The sequence below is a fragment of the Cryptomeria japonica genome, unplaced genomic scaffold, assembly GCF_030272615.1.
Source record: "Cryptomeria japonica unplaced genomic scaffold, Sugi_1.0 HiC_scaffold_1683, whole genome shotgun sequence".
NCBI lineage: Eukaryota > Viridiplantae > Streptophyta > Pinopsida > Cupressales > Cupressaceae > Cryptomeria > Cryptomeria japonica.
Genome location: NW_026730001.1, coordinates 2,479 through 27,049, shown reverse-complemented (window position 1 = coordinate 27,049; position 24,571 = coordinate 2,479). Strand labels below are relative to the sequence as shown.

Here is a 24,571-nt window from a genome sequence, read left to right as displayed (position 1 = left end):
AAAAGGCAAAAAAAAGAAAAAAATGAGATTTTAAAATTTCCGTTTTGAAAGATAGTGAAAAAAACGGAACGCGGGTGCCATCTTGAGCCCGCCCTGGTGTGCAGCCCAGGCAAGTTGTGCGCACCAAGGCACCCACCCTGGCCAAGGTGGGTCACGGGGTGGGTCCTAGGGTGGGTAACGGGGTGGGTACTAAGGTGCGTGCCAAGGTGGGTCATAGGGTGGGTGCCAAGGTGGGCACCAGGGTGGGTGTGCACCAACCCTAGCCAGGGTAGGTCACGGGGTGGTTGTCGGGGTGGGCGTCAAGGAGCCAAGGTGGGTGGCAAGTAGCCAAGTTGCGTGCCAAGGTGGGTGTCGGGGTGGGTGCCAAGGATCCAAGGTGGGTGCCAAGGAACCAAGGTGGGTGTCTGGGTGGGTGCCGAGGTGGGAGCCAGGGTGGGTCCCAAGGTGAGTGCAAAGGTGGGTGCCAGGGTCAAGGTGAGTGCCAATGTGGGTTCCAAGGTGCCAGGGTCAGGGTGAGTGCCAATGTGGGTTCAAAGGTGCTAAGTTGGGTGCGAGGTTGGGTGCGAGGGTGGGTGGGTGCCAAGGTGTGCTAGGTGGAAGCCCGGGTGGGTCGGCATCCCATGGGTGTCGAGTTGGGTGCCTGATGGGTGCTTCTTGTCAAGTTTTAGTCGTCGGGACTCATTTCGAGCCTTAGAGGTCGTTTCTTGTCCGGTTGCCCTGTCTTCGACCTGGGAACCCAATTTTGGTCCTCGGGTCCCATTTTTTTTTGTCTCGCATCCCACTTTTGGCCTGTGGCCTTTTCGGGGTCGATTCTCGTTTTGGGCATCAGAGCATGTTTCTTCTCCTAAAACCCAATATTTGTTTATTAAGTCTCGGAACACATTTTTGTTCTCGTGGACCCATCATGGGTCTTGGAACGCATTTGTGGTCCTTGGGTCCCATTTTGCATCCCGAAACTTGTGTTTTGGTGCTTGATCCCTATTTTGGGTGCCCACCTTGCACCAAGTGCGCACCCGGGGCAAACCGAGCGCCTTGGTGCACCGGGGCAAGATCGAGCGTGCACCCGAGGCGCCCCGAACATGCACCAAGGTGCACTCGGCCCACATGTGAGCGCAGGTCGTTGCGCCCGAGGTGGTGTGTGGGCACCGCGTTGCAGACGGGACACTGCACGCACACGACGCCCCCTCCAGGTGCACGCACGTAGGCCGGGCCGGGTGCACACCCGACGCCCTAGCAAGGTGCGCGCACCCGGGCAGGGCTCACACTTGGCGAACGGGGCGCACTTCGCGAGGGAGGGTGTGCACCTCGACGGGGGTGGGTGGCCGGGGTGGATTCGCACGTGGGTCGCGGTTTGCTAAGTACACACTGCGACAAGCTCATAACGGGTGCGATCATACCAGCGTTAGTGCACCGGATCCCATCAGAACTCCGCAGTTAAGCGCGCTTGGGCCGGAGTAGTACTGGGATGGGTGACCTCCCGGGAAGTCCCGGTGTTGCACCCTTTTTTAGTTTTTCGCCGGGCGTCGCAATGCTATTTGAATAAACCTTTTGCCCGTTTGCGTTCTCGTCGGGGCCGGGCCGGGCCGGGGTGCGCTGCCCGCACTACCGCGCGCGCGGGGGCGACACCGAGCGCGCACCCGAGGCGCCCCGAGCACACAGGCCACGGTGCAACCCGGGCGTTGTGCGCGCACCCCGGTGCGCCCGAGGTGCTGCGCGCGCACCCAGGTGAAATCGGTGTGCACCTCGGCCAGTGCGCGCTCGGTCGAGTCGCGCACGTTGGCCAAGGTGCACGGTGATGTTTCTTACTCTAAGGTTCCGCACCAGACGCCCGGGACAGGTGAGCGAAGCTGGGCGGGGCCGGGTGCGCGGCCGGGGCAGGTGCACGCAGCTGGAGAGAGCTTTGGAGCACACTTCGGAGCGCACCAATGATGCGCTCCATTCAAAAGTTTCCTGAAAAGGCAAAAAAAGTTGAGATTATAGAATTTCCCACTTGAGAGATTGTAAAAAAAAAAAATTTAAAATGAAGGAAACGCGGGTGCCAAGGTGTGCGCAGCCCAGCCAAGGTGTGCGCACCAAGGCGCCCACCCTGGCGAAGGTGCACGCAAGGTGCGCACCCGAGGCAAACCGGACAATTAACCCAACTTTCGACTTCGCGCGCACCTTGGAGCGCACTTCGGAGCGCTCCTTGGTGCGCACCAATCTTGGGCACCTCGGAGTGCACCATGGCGCCCACCAAGGTGCGCACCCGGGGCAAACCGAGCTCCGACTTCGTGCGCACCTTGGAGCGCACGAAAGGTGCGCACCATGGCGCCCACCAAGGTGCGCAGCCCAGCCAAGGCGTGCGCATCAAGGTGCGCACCCTGGCGAAGGTGCGCACCCGGGGCAAACCGAGCTCCGACTTCGTGCGCACCTTGGAGCGCACAAAAGGTGCGCAACCCAGCCAAGGTGTGCGCACCGCCGGTCAAACCGAGCTCCGAATCGTGCGCACCAGAGGTGCACGCCATCGTGCGCACCTTGGAGCACACTTCGGAGCCCTCCTTGGTGCGCGCCGATGTTGCGCACCTCGGAGCGCACCCGGGGAAAACAATGCAATTAACCCGACTTTCGACTTCGTGGGCACCTCGGAGCGCTCTCGGGTTCGCACCTCGGAGCACACCGAGGTGCGCACCTTTGATGCGCTGCCTTCACCAATTTCCAGAAAAGGCAAGAAAACATTGAGAAGGTGTGCGCACCGAGGTGCCCACCCTGGCGAAGGTGCACGCGAGGTGCGCACCCGGGGCAAACCGGGCTCCGACTTCGTGCACGCCGCACCTTGGAGCACACTTCGGAGCGCTCCTTGGTGCGCACCAGGGCGCGCAACCCAGCCGAGGTGCCCACCCCGGCGAAGGTGCACGCGAGGTGCGCACCCGGGGCAAACCGGGCTCCGACTTCGTGCACGCCATGGTGCCCACCGCGGCGAAGGTGCACGCGAGGTGCGCACCCGGGGCAAACCGGGCTCCGACTTCGTGCACGCCGCACCTTGGAGCACACTTCGGAGCGCTCCTTGGTGCGCACCATGGTGCCCACCAGGGCGCGCAACCCCGCCGAAGGTGCACGCGAGGTGCGCACCCGGGGCAAACCGGGCTCCGACTTCGTGCACGCCGCACCTTGGAGCACACTTCGGAGCGCTCCTTGGTGCGCACCATGGTGCCCACCAGGGCGCGCAACCCCGCCGAAGGTGCACGCGAGGTGCGCACCCGGGGCAAACCGGGCTCCGACTTCGTGCACGCCATGGTGCGCACCGCGGCGAAGGTGCGCACCCGGGGCAAACCGGGCTCCGACTTCGTGCACGCCGCACCTTGGAGCACACTTCGGAGCGCTCCTTGGTGCGCACCAGGGCGCGCAACCCAGCCGAGGTGCCCACCCCGGCGAAGGTGCACGCGAGGTGCGTACCCGGGGCAAACCGGGCTCCGACTTCGTGCACGCCGCACCTTGGAGCACACTTCGGAGCGCTCCTTGGTGCGCACCATGGTGCCCACCAGGCCGCGCAACCCAGCCAAGGTGTGCGCACCAAGGTGCACGCGAGGTGCGCACCCGGGGCAAACCGGGGTCCGACTTCGTGCACGCCGCACCTTGGAGCACACATCGGGGCGCTCCCGGGTTCGCACCGGCGTTGCGCACCGTGGTGGGCACCTCGGAGCACACCAAGGTGGGCAGCGAGGTGCGCACCTTTGATGCGATGCCTTCACTAATTTCCATAAAAGGCAAAAAAAAAACGAGATTTTAAAATTTCCGTTTTGAAAGATAGTGAGAAAAAGGGAATGCTGGTGCCATCTTGAGCCCGCCCTGGTGCGCAGCCCAGCCAAGGTGTGCGCACCAAGGTGCCCACCCTGGCGAAGGTGCGCGCCCGGGCAATTAACCCAACTTCCAACTTCGCGCGCGCCAGGGTGGGAGCGCACCCAACAACCGGGCCTGGGAAGAGCCAATGCGAGAAACCCCACCAAACGCTCTGACAAAAAAAGAGGGGGCGCTCCAGTAACCCCGCTTCGGAGCGCACCCTGGGCAAACCCAGCCAAGGTGCCCACCCCGGCCAAGGTGCAGGCGAGGTGCGCACCCGGGGCAAACCGGGCTCCGACAACGTGCACGCCGCACCTTGGAGCACACTTCGTAGCGCTCCCGGGTGCGCACCTCAGAGCACACCAAGGTGGGCAGCGAGGTGCGCACCTTTGATGCGCTGCCTTCACTAATTTCCAGAAAAGGCAAAAAAAAAAGGAGATTTTAAAATTTCCGTTTTGAAAGATAGTGAAAAAAACGGAACGCGCGTGCCATCTTGAGCCCGCCCTGGTGCGCAGCCCAGGTAAGGTGCCCACCCTGGCAAAGGTGCGCACCCGGGCAATTAACCCTACTTCCGACTTCGTGCGCGCCAGGGTGGCAACCGGGCCTCGGAAGAGCCAATGCGAGAAACCCCACCAAACGCTCCGACAAAAAAAGAGGCGGCGCTCCAATAACCCCGCTTCGGAGCGCAGCCGGGGCAAACCCAGCCAAGGTGCCCACCCCGACGAAGGTGCACGCGAGGTGCGCACCCGGGGCAAACCGGGCTCCGACAACGTGCACGCAGCACCTTGGAGCACACTTCGAAGCACTCCCGGGTGCCCACCGGCGTTGCGCACCGTGGTGGGCAGCGAGGTGCGCACCTTTGATGCGCTGCCTTCACTAATTTCCAGAAAAAGGCAAAAAAAAATGAGATTTTAAAATTTCCGTTTTGAAAGATAGTGAAAAAAAAGGAACGCGGGTGCCATCTTGAGCCCGCCCTGGTGCGCAGCCCAGGCAAGGCATGCGCACCAAGGTGCCCACCCGAGGTGCACACCCGGGGCAAACCGGGCTCCGACTTCGTGCAGGCCGCACCTTGGAGCACACTTCGGAGCGCTCCTTGGTGCGCACCATGGTGCCCACCAGGGCGCGCAACCCAGCCAAGGTCTGCACACTAAGGTGCCCACCCCGGCGAAGGTGCACGCGAGGTGCGCACCCGGGGCAAACCGGGCTCCGACTTCGTGCACGCCATGGTGCCCACCGCGGCGAAGGTGCACGCGAGGTGCGCACCCGGGGCAAACCGGGCTCCGACTTCGTGCACGCCGCACCTTGGAGCACACTTCGGAGCGCTCCTTGGTGCGCACCATGGTGCCCACCAGGGCGCGCAACCCAGCCAAGGTGTGCGCACCAAGGTGCACGCGAGGTGCGCACCCGGGGCAAACCGGGGTCCGACTTCGTGCACGCCGCACCTTGGAGCACACATCGGAGCGCTCCCAGGTTCGCACCAGCGTTGCGCACCTTTGATGCGCTGCCTTCACTAATTTCCAGAAAAGGCAAAAAAAAACGATATTTTAAAATTTCCGTTCTGAAAGATAGTGAAAAAAACGGAACGCGGGTGCCATCTTGAGCCCTTCCTGGTGCGCAGCCCAGGCAAGTTGTGCGCACCAAGGTGCCCACCCTGGCGGAGGTGCGCGCCCGGGGCAAACCGGGCTCCGACTTCGTGCACTGCATGGTGCCCACCAAGGCGCGCAACCCAGCCAAGGTGCCCACCGCAGCGAAGGTGCACGCGAGGTGCACACCCGGGGCAAACCGGGCTCCGACTTCGTGCACGCCGCACCTTGGAGCACACTTCAGAGCGCTCCTTGGTGCGCACCAGGGCGCGCAACCCAGCCGAGGTGCCCACCCCGGCGAAGGTGCACGCGAGGTGCGCACCCGGGGCAAACCGGGCTCCGACTTCGTGCACGCCATGGTGCCCACCGCGGCGAAGGTGCGCACCCGGGGCAAACCGGGCTCCGACTTCGTGCACGCCGCACCTTGGAGCACACTTCGGAGCGCTCCTTGGTGCGCACCATGGTGCCCACCAGGCCGCGCAACCCAGCCAAGGTGTGCGCACCAAGGTGCACGCGAGGTGCGCACCCGGGGCAAACCGGGGTCCGACTTCGTGCACGCCGCACCTTGGAGCACACATCGGGGCGCTCCCGGGTTCGCACCGGCGTTGCGCACCGTGGTGGGCACCTCGGAGCACACCAAGGTGGGCAGCGAGGTGCGCACCTTTGATGCGATGCCTTCACTAATTTCCATAAAAGGCAAAAAAAAAACGAGATTTTAAAATTTCCGTTTTGAAAGATAGTGAGAAAAAGGGAATGCTGGTGCCATCTTGAGCCCGCCCTGGTGCGCAGCCCAGCCAAGGTTTGCGCACCAAGGTGCCCACCCTGGCGAAGGTGCGCGCCCGGGCAATTAACCCAACTTCCAACTTCGCGCGCGCCAGGGTGGGAGCGCACCCAACAACCGGGCCTGGGAAGAGCCAATGCGAGAAACCCCACCAAACTCTCTGACAAAAAAAGAGGGGGCGCTCCAGTAACCCCGCTTCGGAGCGCACCCTGGGCAAACCCAGCCAAGGTGCCCACCCCGGCCAAGGTGCAGGCGAGGTGCGCACCCGGGGCAAACCGGGCTCCGACAACGTGCACGCCGCACCTTGGAGCACACTTCGTAGCGCTCCCGGGTGCGCACCTCAGAGCACACCAAGGTGGGCAGCGAGGTGCGCACCTTTGATGCGCTGCCTTCACTAATTTCCAGAAAAGGCAAAAAAAAAAGGAGATTTTAAAATTTCCGTTTTGAAAGATAGTGAAAAAAACGGAACGCGCGTGCCATCTTGAGCCCGCCCTGGTGCGCAGCCCAGGTAAGGTGCCACCCTGGCAAAGGTGCGCACCCGGGCAATTAACCCTACTTCCGACTTCGTGCGCGCCAGGGTGGCAACCGGGCCTCGGAAGAGCCAATGCGAGAAACCCCACCAAACGCTCCGACAAAAAAAGAGGCGGCGCTCCAATAACCCCGCTTCGGAGCGCAGCCGGGGCAAACCAAGCCAAGGTGCCCACCCCGACGAAGGTGCACGCGAGGTGCGCACCCGGGGCAAACCGGGCTCCGACAACGTGCACGCAGCACCTTGGAGCACACTTCGAAGCACTCCCGGGTGCCCACCGGCGTTGCGCACCGTGGTGGGCAGCGAGGTGCGCACCTTTGATGCGCTGCCTTCACTAATTTCCAGAAAAAGGCAAAAAAAAATGAGATTTTAAAATTTCCGTTTTGAAAGATAGTGAAAAAAAAGGAACGCGGGTGCCATCTTGAGCCCGCCCTGGTGCGCAGCCCAGGCAAGGCATGCGCACCAAGGTGCCCACCCGAGGTGCACACCCGGGGCAAACCGGGCTCCGACTTCGTGCAGGCCGCACCTTGGAGCACACTTCGGAGCGCTCCTTGGTGCGCACCATGGTGCCCACCAGGGCGCACCCGAGGCAAACCGGGCTCCGACTTCGTGCACGCCGCACCTTGGAGCACACATCGGAGCGCTCCCAGGTTCGCACCAGCGTTGCGCACCTTTGATGCGCTGCCTTCACTAATTTCCAGAAAAGGCAAAAAAAAACGATATTTTAAAATTTCCGTTCTGAAAGATAGTGAAAAAAACGGAACGCGGGTGCCATCTTGAGCCCTTCCTGATGCGCAGCCCAGGCAAGTTGTGCGCACCAAGGTGCCCACCCTGGCGGAGGTGCGCGCCCGGGGCAAACCGGGCTCCGACTTCGTGCACTGCATGGTGCCCACCAAGGCGCGCAACCCAGCCAAGGTGCCCACCGCAGCGAAGGTGCACGCGAGGTGCGCACCCGAGGTGCACACCCGGGGCAAACCGGGCTCCGACTTCGTGCACGCCGCACCTTGGAGCACACTTCAGAGCGCTCCTTGGTACGCACCAGGGCGCGCAACCCAGCCAAGGTGCTCACCCCGGCGAAGGTGCACGCGAGGTGCGCACCCGGGGCAAACCGGGCTCGGACTTCGTGCACGCCGCACCTTGGAGCACACATCGGAGCGCTCCCGGGTTCGCACCAGCATTGCGCACCTTTGATGCGCTGCCTTCACTAATTTCCAGAAAAGGCAAAAAAAAGAAAAAAATGAGATTTTAAAATTTCCGTTTTGAAAGATAGTGAAAAAAACGGAACGCGGGTGCCATCTTGAGCCCGCCCTGGTGTGCAGCCCAGGCAAGTTGTGCGCACCAAGGCACCCACCCTGGCCAAGGTGGGTCACGGGGTGGGTCCTAGGGTGGGTAACGGGGTGGGTACTAAGGTGCGTGCCAAGGTGGGTCATAGGGTGGGTGCCAAGGTGGGCACCAGGGTGGGTGTGCACCAACCCTAGCCAGGGTAGGTCACGGGGTGGTTGTCGGGGTGGGCGTCAAGGAGCCAAGGTGGGTGGCAAGTAGCCAAGTTGCGTGCCAAGGTGGGTGTCGGGGTGGGTGCCAAGGATCCAAGGTGGGTGCCAAGGAACCAAGGTGGGTGTCTGGGTGGGTGCCGAGGTGGGAGCCAGGGTGGGTCCCAAGGTGAGTGCAAAGGTGGGTGCCAGGGTCAAGGTGAGTGCCAATGTGGGTTCCAAGGTGCCAGGGTCAGGGTGAGTGCCAATGTGGGTTCAAAGGTGCTAAGTTGGGTGCGAGGTTGGGTGCGAGGGTGGGTGGGTGCCAAGGTGTGCTAGGTGGAAGCCCGGGTGGGTCGGCATCCCATGGGTGTCGAGTTGGGTGCCTGATGGGTGCTTCTTGTCAAGTTTTAGTCGTCGGGACTCATTTCGAGCCTTAGAGGTCGTTTCTTGTCCGGTTGCCCTGTCTTCGACCTGGGAACCCAATTTTGGTCCTCGGGTCCCATTTTTTTTTGTCTCGCATCCCACTTTTGGCCTGTGGCCTTTTCGGGGTCGATTCTCGTTTTGGGCATCAGAGCATGTTTCTTCTCCTAAAACCCAATATTTGTTTATTAAGTCTCGGAACACATTTTTGTTCTCGTGGACCCATCATGGGTCTTGGAACGCATTTGTGGTCCTTGGGTCCCATTTTGCATCCCGAAACTTGTGTTTTGGTGCTTGATCCCTATTTTGGGTGCCCACCTTGCACCAAGTGCGCACCCGGGGCAAACCGAGCGCCTTGGTGCACCGGGGCAAGATCGAGCGTGCACCCGAGGCGCCCCGAACATGCACCAAGGTGCACTCGGCCCACATGTGAGCGCAGGTCGTTGCGCCCGAGGTGGTGTGTGGGCACCGCGTTGCAGACGGGACACTGCACGCACACGACGCCCCCTCCAGGTGCACGCACGTAGGCCGGGCCGGGTGCACACCCGACGCCCTAGCAAGGTGCGCGCACCCGGGCAGGGCTCACACTTGGCGAACGGGGCGCACTTCGCGAGGGAGGGTGTGCACCTCGACGGGGGTGGGTGGCCGGGGTGGATTCGCACGTGGGTCGCGGTTTGCTAAGTACACACTGCGACAAGCTCATAACGGGTGCGATCATACCAGCGTTAGTGCACCGGATCCCATCAGAACTCCGCAGTTAAGCGCGCTTGGGCCGGAGTAGTACTGGGATGGGTGACCTCCCGGGAAGTCCCGGTGTTGCACCCTTTTTTAGTTTTTCGCCGGGCGTCGCAATGCTATTTGAATAAACCTTTTGCCCGTTTGCGTTCTCGTCGGGGCCGGGCCGGGCCGGGGTGCGCTGCCCGCACTACCGCGCGCGCGGGGGCGACACCGAGCGCGCACCCGAGGCGCCCCGAGCACACAGGCCACGGTGCAACCCGGGCGTTGTGCGCGCACCCCGGTGCGCCCGAGGTGCTGCGCGCGCACCCAGGTGAAATCGGTGTGCACCTCGGCCAGTGCGCGCTCGGTCGAGTCGCGCACGTTGGCCAAGGTGCACGGTGATGTTTCTTACTCTAAGGTTCCGCACCAGACGCCCGGGACAGGTGAGCGAAGCTGGGCGGGGCCGGGTGCGCGGCCGGGGCAGGTGCACGCAGCTGGAGAGAGCTTTGGAGCACACTTCGGAGCGCACCAATGATGCGCTCCATTCAAAAGTTTCCTGAAAAGGCAAAAAAAGTTGAGATTATAGAATTTCCCACTTGAGAGATTGTAAAAAAAAAAAATTTAAAATGAAGGAAACGCGGGTGCCAAGGTGTGCGCAGCCCAGCCAAGGTGTGCGCACCAAGGCGCCCACCCTGGCGAAGGTGCACGCAAGGTGCGCACCCGAGGCAAACCGGACAATTAACCCAACTTTCGACTTCGCGCGCACCTTGGAGCGCACTCTCGGAGCGCTCCTTGGTGCGCACCAATCTTGGGCACCTCGGAGTGCACCATGGCGCCCACCAAGGTGCGCACCCGGGGCAAACCGAGCTCCGACTTCGTGCGCACCTTGGAGCGCACGAAAGGTGCGCACCATGGCGCCCACCAAGGTGCGCAGCCCAGCCAAGGCGTGCGCATCAAGGTGCGCACCCTGGCGAAGGTGCGCACCCGGGGCAAACCGAGCTCCGACTTCGTGCGCACCTTGGAGCGCACAAAAGGTGCGCAACCCAGCCAAGGTGTGCGCACCCCGGTCAAACCGAGCTCCGAATCGTGCGCACCAGAGGTGCACGCCATCGTGCGCACCTTGGAGCACACTTCGGAGCCCTCCTTGGTGCGCGCCGATGTTGCGCACCTCGGAGCGCACCCGGGGAAAACAATGCAATTAACCCGACTTTCGACTTCGTGGGCACCTCGGAGCGCTCTCGGGTTCGCACCTCGGAGCACACCGAGGTGCGCACCTTTGATGCGCTGCCTTCACCAATTTCCAGAAAAGGCAAGAAAACATTGAGAAGGTGTGCGCACCGAGGTGCCCACCCTGGCGAAGGTGCACGCGAGGTGCGCACCCGGGGCAAACCGGGCTCCGACTTCGTGCACGCCGCACCTTGGAGCACACTTCGGAGCGCTCCTTGGTGCGCACCAGGGCGCGCAACCCAGCCGAGGTGCCCACCCCGGCGAAGGTGCACGCGAGGTGCGCACCCGGGGCAAACCGGGCTCCGACTTCGTGCACGCCATGGTGCCCACCGCGGCGAAGGTGCACGCGAGGTGCGCACCCGGGGCAAACCGGGCTCCGACTTCGTGCACGCCGCACCTTGGAGCACACTTCGGAGCGCTCCTTGGTGCGCACCATGGTGCCCACCAGGGCGCGCAACCCCGCCGAAGGTGCACGCGAGGTGCGCACCCGGGGCAAACCGGGCTCCGACTTCGTGCACGCCGCACCTTGGAGCACACTTCGGAGCGCTCCTTGGTGCGCACCATGGTGCCCACCAGGGCGCGCAACCCCGCCGAAGGTGCACGCGAGGTGCGCACCCGGGGCAAACCGGGCTCCGACTTCGTGCACGCCATGGTGCGCACCGCGGCGAAGGTGCGCACCCGGGGCAAACCGGGCTCCGACTTCGTGCACCGCCGCACCTTGGAGCACACTTCGGAGCGCTCCTTGGTGCGCACCAGGGCGCGCAACCCAGCCGAGGTGCCCACCCCGGCGAAGGTGCACGCGAGGTGCGTACCCGGGGCAAACCGGGCTCCGACTTCGTGCACGCCGCACCTTGGAGCACACTTCGGAGCGCTCCTTGGTGCGCACCATGGTGCCCACCAGGCCGCGCAACCCAGCCAAGGTGTGCGCACCAAGGTGCACGCGAGGTGCGCACCCGGGGCAAACCGGGGTCCGACTTCGTGCACGCCGCACCTTGGAGCACACATCGGGGCGCTCCCGGGTTCGCACCGGCGTTGCGCACCGTGGTGGGCACCTCGGAGCACACCAAGGTGGGCAGCGAGGTGCGCACCTTTGATGCGATGCCTTCACTAATTTCCATAAAAGGCAAAAAAAAAACGAGATTTTAAAATTTCCGTTTTGAAAGATAGTGAGAAAAAGGGAATGCTGGTGCCATCTTGAGCCCGCCCTGGTGCGCAGCCCAGCCAAGGTGTGCGCACCAAGGTGCCCACCCTGGCGAAGGTGCGCGCCCGGGCAATTAACCCAACTTCCAACTTCGCGCGCGCCAGGGTGGGAGCGCACCCAACAACCGGGCCTGGGAAGAGCCAATGCGAGAAACCCCACCAAACGCTCTGACAAAAAAAGAGGGGGCGCTCCAGTAACCCCGCTTCGGAGCGCACCCTGGGCAAACCCAGCCAAGGTGCCCACCCCGGCCAAGGTGCAGGCGAGGTGCGCACCCGGGGCAAACCGGGCTCCGACAACGTGCACGCCGCACCTTGGAGCACACTTCGTAGCGCTCCCGGGTGCGCACCTCAGAGCACACCAAGGTGGGCAGCGAGGTGCGCACCTTTGATGCGCTGCCTTCACTAATTTCCAGAAAAGGCAAAAAAAAAAGGAGATTTTAAAATTTCCGTTTTGAAAGATAGTGAAAAAAACGGAACGCGCGTGCCATCTTGAGCCCGCCCTGGTGCGCAGCCCAGGTAAGGTGCCCACCCTGGCAAAGGTGCGCACCCGGGCAATTAACCCTACTTCCGACTTCGTGCGCGCCAGGGTGGCAACCGGGCCTCGGAAGAGCCAATGCGAGAAACCCCACCAAACGCTCCGACAAAAAAAGAGGCGGCGCTCCAATAACCCCGCTTCGGAGCGCAGCCGGGGCAAACCCAGCCAAGGTGCCCACCCCGACGAAGGTGCACGCGAGGTGCGCACCCGGGGCAAACCGGGCTCCGACAACGTGCACGCAGCACCTTGGAGCACACTTCGAAGCACTCCCGGGTGCCCACCGGCGTTGCGCACCGTGGTGGGCAGCGAGGTGCGCACCTTTGATGCGCTGCCTTCACTAATTTCCAGAAAAAGGCAAAAAAAAATGAGATTTTAAAATTTCCGTTTTGAAAGATAGTGAAAAAAAAGGAACGCGGGTGCCATCTTGAGCCCGCCCTGGTGCGCAGCCCAGGCAAGGCATGCGCACCAAGGTGCCCACCCGAGGTGCACACCCGGGGCAAACCGGGCTCCGACTTCGTGCAGGCCGCACCTTGGAGCACACTTCGGAGCGCTCCTTGGTGCGCACCATGGTGCCCACCAGGGCGCGCAACCCAGCCAAGGTCTGCACACTAAGGTGCCCACCCCGGCGAAGGTGCACGCGAGGTGCGCACCCGGGGCAAACCGGGCTCCGACTTCGTGCACGCCATGGTGCCCACCGCGGCGAAGGTGCACGCGAGGTGCGCACCCGGGGCAAACCGGGCTCCGACTTCGTGCACGCCGCACCTTGGAGCACACTTCGGAGCGCTCCTTGGTGCGCACCATGGTGCCCACCAGGGCGCGCAACCCAGCCAAGGTGTGCGCACCAAGGTGCACGCGAGGTGCGCACCCGGGGCAAACCGGGGTCCGACTTCGTGCACGCCGCACCTTGGAGCACACATCGGAGCGCTCCCAGGTTCGCACCAGCGTTGCGCACCTTTGATGCGCTGCCTTCACTAATTTCCAGAAAAGGCAAAAAAAAACGATATTTTAAAATTTCCGTTCTGAAAGATAGTGAAAAAAACGGAACGCGGGTGCCATCTTGAGCCCTTCCTGGTGCGCAGCCCAGGCAAGTTGTGCGCACCAAGGTGCCCACCCTGGCGGAGGTGCGCGCCCGGGGCAAACCGGGCTCCGACTTCGTGCACTGCATGGTGCCCACCAAGGCGCGCAACCCAGCCAAGGTGCCCACCGCAGCGAAGGTGCACGCGAGGTGCACACCCGGGGCAAACCGGGCTCCGACTTCGTGCACGCCGCACCTTGGAGCACACTTCAGAGCGCTCCTTGGTGCGCACCAGGGCGCGCAACCCAGCCGAGGTGCCCACCCCGGCGAAGGTGCACGCGAGGTGCGCACCCGGGGCAAACCGGGCTCCGACTTCGTGCACGCCATGGTGCCCACCGCGGCGAAGGTGCGCACCCGGGGCAAACCGGGCTCCGACTTCGTGCACGCCGCACCTTGGAGCACACTTCGGAGCGCTCCTTGGTGCGCACCATGGTGCCCACCAGGCCGCGCAACCCAGCCAAGGTGTGCGCACCAAGGTGCACGCGAGGTGCGCACCCGGGGCAAACCGGGGTCCGACTTCGTGCACGCCGCACCTTGGAGCACACATCGGGGCGCTCCCGGGTTCGCACCGGCGTTGCGCACCGTGGTGGGCACCTCGGAGCACACCAAGGTGGGCAGCGAGGTGCGCACCTTTGATGCGATGCCTTCACTAATTTCCATAAAAGGCAAAAAAAAAACGAGATTTTAAAATTTCCGTTTTGAAAGATAGTGAGAAAAAGGGAATGCTGGTGCCATCTTGAGCCCGCCCTGGTGCGCAGCCCAGCCAAGGTTTGCGCACCAAGGTGCCCACCCTGGCGAAGGTGCGCGCCCGGGCAATTAACCCAACTTCCAACTTCGCGCGCGCCAGGGTGGGAGCGCACCCAACAACCGGGCCTGGGAAGAGCCAATGCGAGAAACCCCACCAAACTCTCTGACAAAAAAAGAGGGGGCGCTCCAGTAACCCCGCTTCGGAGCGCACCCTGGGCAAACCCAGCCAAGGTGCCCACCCCGGCCAAGGTGCAGGCGAGGTGCGCACCCGGGGCAAACCGGGCTCCGACAACGTGCACGCCGCACCTTGGAGCACACTTCGTAGCGCTCCCGGGTGCGCACCTCAGAGCACACCAAGGTGGGCAGCGAGGTGCGCACCTTTGATGCGCTGCCTTCACTAATTTCCAGAAAAGGCAAAAAAAAAAGGAGATTTTAAAATTTCCGTTTTGAAAGATAGTGAAAAAAACGGAACGCGCGTGCCATCTTGAGCCCGCCCTGGTGCGCAGCCCAGGTAAGGTGCCACCCTGGCAAAGGTGCGCACCCGGGCAATTAACCCTACTTCCGACTTCGTGCGCGCCAGGGTGGCAACCGGGCCTCGGAAGAGCCAATGCGAGAAACCCCACCAAACGCTCCGACAAAAAAAGAGGCGGCGCTCCAATAACCCCGCTTCGGAGCGCAGCCGGGGCAAACCAAGCCAAGGTGCCCACCCCGACGAAGGTGCACGCGAGGTGCGCACCCGGGGCAAACCGGGCTCCGACAACGTGCACGCAGCACCTTGGAGCACACTTCGAAGCACTCCCGGGTGCCCACCGGCGTTGCGCACCGTGGTGGGCAGCGAGGTGCGCACCTTTGATGCGCTGCCTTCACTAATTTCCAGAAAAAGGCAAAAAAAAATGAGATTTTAAAATTTCCGTTTTGAAAGATAGTGAAAAAAAAGGAACGCGGGTGCCATCTTGAGCCCGCCCTGGTGCGCAGCCCAGGCAAGGCATGCGCACCAAGGTGCCCACCCGAGGTGCACACCCGGGGCAAACCGGGCTCCGACTTCGTGCAGGCCGCACCTTGGAGCACACTTCGGAGCGCTCCTTGGTGCGCACCATGGTGCCCACCAGGGCGCACCCGAGGCAAACCGGGCTCCGACTTCGTGCACGCCGCACCTTGGAGCACACATCGGAGCGCTCCCAGGTTCGCACCAGCGTTGCGCACCTTTGATGCGCTGCCTTCACTAATTTCCAGAAAAGGCAAAAAAAAACGATATTTTAAAATTTCCGTTCTGAAAGATAGTGAAAAAAACGGAACGCGGGTGCCATCTTGAGCCCTTCCTGATGCGCAGCCCAGGCAAGTTGTGCGCACCAAGGTGCCCACCCTGGCGGAGGTGCGCGCCCGGGGCAAACCGGGCTCCGACTTCGTGCACTGCATGGTGCCCACCAAGGCGCGCAACCCAGCCAAGGTGCCCACCGCAGCGAAGGTGCACGCGAGGTGCGCACCCGAGGTGCACACCCGGGGCAAACCGGGCTCCGACTTCGTGCACGCCGCACCTTGGAGCACACTTCAGAGCGCTCCTTGGTACGCACCAGGGCGCGCAACCCAGCCAAGGTGCTCACCCCGGCGAAGGTGCACGCGAGGTGCGCACCCGGAGGCAAACCGGGCTCGGACTTCGTGCACGCCGCACCTTGGAGCACACATCGGAGCGCTCCCGGGTTCGCACCAGCATTGCGCACCTTTGATGCGCTGCCTTCACTAATTTCCAGAAAAGGCAAAAAAAAGAAAAAAATGAGATTTTAAAATTTCCGTTTTGAAAGATAGTGAAAAAAACGGAACGCGGGTGCCATCTTGAGCCCGCCCTGGTGTGCAGCCCAGGCAAGTTGTGCGCACCAAGGCACCCACCCTGGCCAAGGTGGGTCACGGGGTGGGTCCTAGGGTGGGTAACGGGGTGGGTACTAAGGTGCGTGCCAAGGTGGGTCATAGGGTGGGTGCCAAGGTGGGCACCAGGGTGGGTGTGCACCAACCCTAGCCAGGGTAGGTCACGGGGTGGTTGTCGGGGTGGGCGTCAAGGAGCCAAGGTGGGTGGCAAGTAGCCAAGTTGCGTGCCAAGGTGGGTGTCGGGGTGGGTGCCAAGGATCCAAGGTGGGTGCCAAGGAACCAAGGTGGGTGTCTGGGTGGGTGCCGAGGTGGGAGCCAGGGTGGGTCCCAAGGTGAGTGCAAAGGTGGGTGCCAGGGTCAAGGTGAGTGCCAATGTGGGTTGCCAATGTGGGTTCCAAGGTGCCAGGGTCAGGGTGAGTGCCAATGTGGGTTCAAAGGTGCTAAGTTGGGTGCGAGGTTGGGTGCGAGGGTGGGTGGGTGCCAAGGTGTGCTAGGTGGAAGCCCGGGTGGGTCGGCATCCCATGGGTGTCGAGTTGGGTGCCTGATGGGTGCTTCTTGTCAAGTTTTAGTCGTCGGGACTCATTTCGAGCCTTAGAGGTCGTTTCTTGTCCGGTTGCCCTGTCTTCGACCTGGGAACCCAATTTTGGTCCTCGGGTCCCATTTTTTTTTGTCTCGCATCCCACTTTTGGCCTGTGGCCTTTTCGGGGTCGATTCTCGTTTTGGGCATCAGAGCATGTTTCTTCTCCTAAAACCCAATATTTGTTTATTAAGTCTCGGAACACATTTTTGTTCTCGTGGACCCATCATGGGTCTTGGAACGCATTTGTGGTCCTTGGGTCCCATTTTGCATCCCGAAACTTGTGTTTTGGTGCTTGATCCCTATTTTGGGTGCCCACCTTGCACCAAGTGCGCACCCGGGGCAAACCGAGCGCCTTGGTGCACCGGGGCAAGATCGAGCGTGCACCCGAGGCGCCCCGAACATGCACCAAGGTGCACTCGGCCCACATGTGAGCGCAGGTCGTTGCGCCCGAGGTGGTGTGTGGGCACCGCGTTGCAGACGGGACACTGCACGCACACGACGCCCCCTCCAGGTGCACGCACGTAGGCCGGGCCGGGTGCACACCCGACGCCCTAGCAAGGTGCGCGCACCCGGGCAGGGCTCACACTTGGCGAACGGGGCGCACTTCGCGAGGGAGGGTGTGCACCTCGACGGGGGTGGGTGGCCGGGGTGGATTCGCACGTGGGTCGCGGTTTGCTAAGTACACACTGCGACAAGCTCATAACGGGTGCGATCATACCAGCGTTAGTGCACCGGATCCCATCAGAACTCCGCAGTTAAGCGCGCTTGGGCCGGAGTAGTACTGGGATGGGTGACCTCCCGGGAAGTCCCGGTGTTGCACCCTTTTTTAGTTTTTCGCCGGGCGTCGCAATGCTATTTGAATAAACCTTTTGCCCGTTTGCGTTCTCGTCGGGGCCGGGCCGGGCCGGGGTGCGCTGCCCGCACTACCGCGCGCGCGGGGGCGACACCGAGCGCGCACCCGAGGCGCCCCGAGCACACAGGCCACGGTGCAACCCGGGCGTTGTGCGCGCACCCCGGTGCGCCCGAGGTGCTGCGCGCGCACCCAGGTGAAATCGGTGTGCACCTCGGCCAGTGCGCGCTCGGTCGAGTCGCGCACGTTGGCCAAGGTGCACGGTGATGTTTCTTACTCTAAGGTTCCGCACCAGACGCCCGGGACAGGTGAGCGAAGCTGGGCGGGGCCGGGTGCGCGGCCGGGGCAGGTGCACGCAGCTGGAGAGAGCTTTGGAGCACACTTCGGAGCGCACCAATGATGCGCTCCATTCAAAAGTTTCCTGAAAAGGCAAAAAAAGTTGAGATTATAGAATTTCCCACTTGAGAGATTGTAAAAAAAAAAAATTTAAAATGAAGGAAACGCGGGTGCCAAGGTGTGCGCAGCCCAGCCAAGGTGTGCGCACCAAGGCGCCCACCCTGGCGAAGGTGCACGCAAGGTGCGCACCCGAGGCAAACCGGACAATTAACCCAACTTTCGACTTCGCGCGCACCTTGGAGCGCACTTCGGAGCGCTCCTTGGTGCGCACCAATCTTGGGCACCTCGGAGTGCACCATGGCGCCCACCAAGGTGCGCACCCGGGGCAAACCGAGCTCCGACTTCGTGCGCACCTTGGAGCGCACGAAAGGTGCGCACCATGGCGCCCACCAAGGTGCGCAGCCCAGCCAAGGCGTGCGCATCAAGGTGCGCACCCTGGCGAAGGTGCGCACCCGGGGCAAACCGAGCTCCGACTTCGTGCGCACCTTGGAGCGCACAAAAGGTGCGCAACCCAGCCAAGGTGTGCGCACCCCGGTCAAACCGAGCTCCGAATCGTGCGCACCAGAGGTGCACGCCATCGTGCGCACCTTGGAGCACACTTCGGAGCCCTCCTTGGTGCGCGCCGATGTTGCGCACCTCGGAGCGCACCCGGGGAAAACAATGCAATTAACCCGACTTTCGACTTCGTGGGCACCTCGGAGCGCTCTCGGGTTCGCACCTCGGAGCACACCGAGGTGCGCACCTTTGATGCGCTGCCTTCACCAATTTCCAGAAAAGGCAAGAAAACATTGAGAAGGTGTGCGCACCGAGGTGCCCACCCTGGCGAAGGTGCACGCGAGGTGCGCACCCGGGGCAAACCGGGCTCCGACTTCGTGCACGCCGCACCTTGGAGCACACTTCGGAGCGCTCCTTGGTGCGCACCAGGGCGCGCAACCCAGCCGAGGTGCCCACCCCGGCGAAGGTGCACGCGAGGTGCGCACCCGGGGCAAACCGGGCTCCGACTTCGTGCACGCCATGGTGCCCACCGCGGCGAAGGTGCACGCGAGGTGCGCACCCGGGGCAAACCGGGCTCCGACTTCGTGCACGCCGCACCTTGGAGCACACTTCGGAGCGCTCCTTGGTGCGCACCATGGTGCCCACCAGGGCGCGCAACCCCGCCGAAGGTGCACGCGAGGTGCGCACCCGGGGCAAACCGGGCTCCGACTTCGTGCACGCCGCACCTTGGAGCACACTTCGGAGCGCTCCTTGGTGCGCACCATGGTGCCCACCAGGGCGCGCAACCCCGCCGAAGGTGCACGCGAGGTGCGCACCCGGGGCAAACCGGGCTCCGACTTCGTGCACGCCATGGTGCGCACCGCGGCGAAGGTGCGCACCCGGGGCAAACCGGGCTCCGACTTCGTGCACGCCGCACCTTGGAGCACACTTCGGAGCGCTCCTTGGTGCGCACCAGGGCGCGCAACCCAGCCGAGGTGCCCACCCCGGCGAAGGTGCACGCGAGGTGCGTACCCGGGGCAAACCGGGCTCCGACTTCGTGCACGCCGCACCTTGGAGCACACTTCGGAGCGCTCCTTGGTGCGCACCATGGTGCCCACCAGGCCGCGCAACCCAGCCAAGGTGTGCGCACCAAGGTGCACGCGAGGTGCGCACCCGGGGCAAACCGGGGTCCGACTTCGTGCACGCCGCACCTTGGAGCACACATCGGGGCGCTCCCAGGGTTCGCACCGGCGTTGCGCACCGTGGTGGGCACCTCGGAGCACACCAAGGTGGGCAGCGAGGTGCGCACCTTTGATGCGATGCCTTCACTAATTTCCATAAAAGGCAAAAAAAAAACGAGATTTTAAAATTTCCGTTTTGAAAGATAGTGAGAAAAAGGGAATGCTGGTGCCATCTTGAGCCCGCCCTGGTGCGCAGCCCAGCCAAGGTGTGCGCACCAAGGTGCCCACCCTGGCGAAGGTGCGCGCCCGGGCAATTAACCCAACTTCCAACTTCGCGCGCGCCAGGGTGGGAGCGCACCCAACAACCGGGCCTGGGAAGAGCCAATGCGAGAAACCCCACCAAACGCTCTGACAAAAAAAGAGGGGGCGCTCCAGTAACCCCGCTTCGGAGCGCACCCTGGGCAAACCCAGCCAAGGTGCCCACCCCGGCCAAGGTGCAGGCGAGGTGCGCACCCGGGGCAAACCGGGCTCCGACAACGTGCACGCCGCACCTTGGAGCACACTTCGTAGCGCTCCCGGGTGCGCACCTCAGAGCACACCAAGGTGGGCAGCGAGGTGCGCACCTTTGATGCGCTGCCTTCACTAATTTCCAGAAAAGGCAAAAAAAAAAGGAGATTTTAAAATTTCCGTTTTGAAAGATAGTGAAAAAAACGGAACGCGCGTGCCATCTTGAGCCCGCCCTGGTGCGCAGCCCAGGTAAGGTGCCCACCCTGGCAAAGGTGCGCACCCGGGCAATTAACCCTACTTCCGACTTCGTGCGCGCCAGGGTGGCAACCGGGCCTCGGAAGAGCCAATGCGAGAAACCCCACCAAACGCTCCGACAAAAAAAGAGGCGGCGCTCCAATAACCCCGCTTCGGAGCGCAGCCGGGGCAAACCCAGCCAAGGTGCCCACCCCGACGAAGGTGCACGCGAGGTGCGCACCCGGGGCAAACCGGGCTCCGACAACGTGCACGCAGCACCTTGGAGCACACTTCGAAGCACTCCCGGGTGCCCACCGGCGTTGCGCACCGTGGTGGGCAGCGAGGTGCGCACCTTTGATGCGCTGCCTTCACTAATTTCCAGAAAAAGGCAAAAAAAAATGAGATTTTAAAATTTCCGTTTTGAAAGATAGTGAAAAAAAAGGAACGCGGGTGCCATCTTGAGCCCGCCCTGGTGCGCAGCCCAGGCAAGGCATGCGCACCAAGGTGCCCACCCGAGGTGCACACCCGGGGCAAACCGGGCTCCGACTTCGTGCAGGCCGCACCTTGGAGCACACTTCGGAGCGCTCCTTGGTGCGCACCATGGTGCCCACCAGGGCGCGCAACCCAGCCAAGGTCTGCACACTAAGGTGCCCACCCCGGCGAAGGTGCACGCGAGGTGCGCACCCGGGGCAAACCGGGCTCCGACTTCGTGCACGCCATGGTGCCCACCGCGGCGAAGGTGCACGCGAGGTGCGCACCCGGGGCAAACCGGGCTCCGACTTCGTGCACGCCGCACCTTGGAGCACACTTCGGAGCGCTCCTTGGTGCGCACCATGGTGCCCACCAGGGCGCGCAACCCAGCCAAGGTGTGCGCACCAAGGTGCACGCGAGGTGCGCACCCGGGGCAAACCGGGGTCCGACTTCGTGCACGCCGCACCTTGGAGCACACATCGGAGCGCTCCCAGGTTCGCACCAGCGTTGCGCACCTTTGATGCGCTGCCTTCACTAATTTCCAGAAAAGGCAAAAAAAAACGATATTTTAAAATTTCCGTTCTGAAAGATAGTGAAAAAAACGGAACGCGGGTGCCATCTTGAGCCCTTCCTGGTGCGCAGCCCAGGCAAGTTGTGCGCACCAAGGTGCCCACCCTGGCGGAGGTGCGCGCCCGGGGCAAACCGGGCTCCGACTTCGTGCACTGCATGGTGCCCACCAAGGCGCGCAACCCAGCCAAGGTGCCCACCGCAGCGAAGGTGCACGCGAGGTGCACACCCGGGGCAAACCGGGCTCCGACTTCGTGCACGCCGCACCTTGGAGCACACTTCAGAGCGCTCCTTGGTGCGCACCAGGGCGCGCAACCCAGCCGAGGTGCCCACCCCGGCGAAGGTGCACGCGAGGTGCGCACCCGGGGCAAACCGGGCTCCGACTTCGTGCACGCCATGGTGCCCACCGCGGCGAAGGTGCGCACCCGGGGCAAACCGGGCTCCGACTTCGTGCACGCCGCACCTTGGAGCACACTTCGGAGCGCTCCTTGGTGCGCACCATGGTGCCCACCAGGCCGCGCAACCCAGCCAAGGTGTGCGCACCAAGGTGCACGCGAGGTGCGCACCCGGGGCAAACCGGGGTCCGACTTCGTGCACGCCGCACCTTGGAGCACACATCGGGGCGCTCCCGGGTTCGCACCGGCGTTGCGCACCGTGGTGGGCACCTCGGAGCACACCAAGGTGGGCAGCGAGGTGCGCACCTTTGATGCGATGCCTTCACTAATTTCCATAAAAGGCAAAAAAAAAACGAGATTTTAAAATTTCCGTTTTGAAAGATAGTGAGAAAAAGGGAATGCTGGTGCCATCTTGAGCCCGCCCTGGTGCGCAGCCCAGCCAAGGTTTGCGCACCAAGGTGCCCACCCTGGCGAAGGTGCGCGCCCGGGCAATTAACCCAACTTCCAACTTCGCGCGCGCCAGGGTGGGAGCGCACCCAACAACCGGGCCTGGGAAGAGCCAATGCGAGAAACCCCACCAAACTCTCTGACAAAAAAAGAGGGGGCGCTCCAGTAACCCCGCTTCGGAGCGCACCCTGGGCAAACCCAGCCAAGGTGCCCACCCCGGCCAAGGTGCAGGCGAGGTGCGCACCCGGGGCAAACCGGGCTCCGACAACGTGCACGCCGCACCTTGGAGCACACTTCGTAGCGCTCCCGGGTGCGCACCTCAGAGCACACCAAGGTGGGCAGCGAGGTGCGCACCTTTGATGCGCTGCCTTCACTAATTTCCAGAAAAGGCAAAAAAAAAAGGAGATTTTAAAATTTCCGTTTTGAAAGATAGTGAAAAAAACGGAACGCGCGTGCCATCTTGAGCCCGCCCTGGTGCGCAGCCCAGGTAAGGTGCCACCCTGGCAAAGGTGCGCACCCGGGCAATTAACCCTACTTCCGACTTCGTGCGCGCCAGGGTGGCAACCGGGCCTCGGAAGAGCCAATGCGAGAAACCCCACCAAACGCTCCGACAAAAAAAGAGGCGGCGCTCCAATAACCCCGCTTCGGAGCGCAGCCGGGGCAAACCAAGCCAAGGTGCCCACCCCGACGAAGGTGCACGCGAGGTGCGCACCCGGGGCAAACCGGGCTCCGACAACGTGCACGCAGCACCTTGGAGCACACTTCGAAGCACTCCCGGGTGCCCACCGGCGTTGCGCACCGTGGTGGGCAGCGAGGTGCGCACCTTTGATGCGCTGCCTTCACTAATTTCCAGAAAAAGGCAAAAAAAAATGAGATTTTAAAATTTCCGTTTTGAAAGATAGTGAAAAAAAAGGAACGCGGGTGCCATCTTGAGCCCGCCCTGGTGCGCAGCCCAGGCAAGGCATGCGCACCAAGGTGCCCACCCGAGGTGCACACCCGGGGCAAACCGGGCTCCGACTTCGTGCAGGCCGCACCTTGGAGCACACTTCGGAGCGCTCCTTGGTGCGCACCATGGTGCCCACCAGGGCGCACCCGAGGCAAACCGGGCTCCGACTTCGTGCACGCCGCACCTTGGAGCACACATCGGAGCGCTCCCAGGTTCGCACCAGCGTTGCGCACCTTTGATGCGCTGCCTTCACTAATTTCCAGAAAAGGCAAAAAAAAACGATATTTTAAAATTTCCGTTCTGAAAGATAGTGAAAAAAACGGAACGCGGGTGCCATCTTGAGCCCTTCCTGATGCGCAGCCCAGGCAAGTTGTGCGCACCAAGGTGCCCACCCTGGCGGAGGTGCGCGCCCGGGGCAAACCGGGCTCCGACTTCGTGCACTGCATGGTGCCCACCAAGGCGCGCAACCCAGCCAAGGTGCCCACCGCAGCGAAGGTGCACGCGAGGTGCGCACCCGAGGTGCACACCCGGGGCAAACCGGGCTCCGACTTCGTGCACGCCGCACCTTGGAGCACACTTCAGAGCGCTCCTTGGTACGCACCAGGGCGCGCAACCCAGCCAAGGTGCTCACCCCGGCGAAGGTGCACGCGAGGTGCGCACCCGGGGCAAACCGGGCTCGGACTTCGTGCACGCCGCACCTTGGAGCACACATCGGAGCGCTCCCGGGTTCGCACCAGCATTGCGCACCTTTGATGCGCTGCCTTCACTAATTTCCAGAAAAGGCAAAAAAAAGAAAAAAATGAGATTTTAAAATTTCCGTTTTGAAAGATAGTGAAAAAAACGGAACGCGGGTGCCATCTTGAGCCCGCCCTGGTGTGCAGCCCAGGCAAGTTGTGCGCACCAAGGCACCCACCCTGGCCAAGGTGGGTCACGGGGTGGGTCCTAGGGTGGGTAACGGGGTGGGTACTAAGGTGCGTGCCAAGGTGGGTCATAGGGTGGGTGCCAAGGTGGGCACCAGGGTGGGTGTGCACCAACCCTAGCCAGGGTAGGTCACGGGGTGGTTGTCGGGGTGGGCGTCAAGGAGCCAAGGTGGGTGGCAAGTAGCCAAGTTGCGTGCCAAGGTGGGTGTCGGGGTGGGTGCCAAGGATCCAAGGTGGGTGCCAAGGAACCAAGGTGGGTGTCTGGGTGGGTGCCGAGGTGGGAGCCAGGGTGGGTCCCAAGGTGAGTGCAAAGGTGGGTGCCAGGGTCAAGGTGAGTGCCAATGTGGGTTCCAAGGTGCCAGGGTCAGGGTGAGTGCCAATGTGGGTTCAAAGGTGCTAAGTTGGGTGCGAGGTTGGGTGCGAGGGTGGGTGGGTGCCAAGGTGTGCTAGGTGGAAGCCCGGGTGGGTCGGCATCCCATGGGTGTCGAGTTGGGTGCCTGATGGGTGCTTCTTGTCAAGTTTTAGTCGTCGGGACTCATTTCGAGCCTTAGAGGTCGTTTCTTGTCCGGTTGCCCTGTCTTCGACCTGGGAACCCAATTTTGGTCCTCGGGTCCCATTTTTTTTTGTCTCGCATCCCACTT

At 62.7% G+C, this 24,571-nt stretch overlaps 3 non-coding genes across 3 annotated transcripts; all 3 read left to right on the top strand.

Annotated features, from left to right (window-relative positions):
- Positions 1 to 1,383: 1,383 nt before the first annotated feature.
- Positions 1,384 to 1,502, top strand: LOC131873420 (5S ribosomal RNA). Its single transcript, XR_009371376.1, has one exon. It is a non-coding gene; the product is annotated as a 5S ribosomal RNA (ribosomal RNA).
- Positions 1,503 to 9,307: 7,805 nt separating this feature from the next.
- LOC131873419 (5S ribosomal RNA) lies at positions 9,308 to 9,426 on the top strand. Its single transcript, XR_009371375.1, has one exon. It is a non-coding gene; the product is annotated as a 5S ribosomal RNA (ribosomal RNA).
- A 7,820-nt stretch (positions 9,427 to 17,246) lies between these two features.
- Positions 17,247 to 17,365, top strand: LOC131873418 (5S ribosomal RNA). The gene has a single exon (XR_009371374.1). It is a non-coding gene; the product is annotated as a 5S ribosomal RNA (ribosomal RNA).
- The last annotated feature ends 7,206 nt before the right edge of the window (positions 17,366 to 24,571 follow it).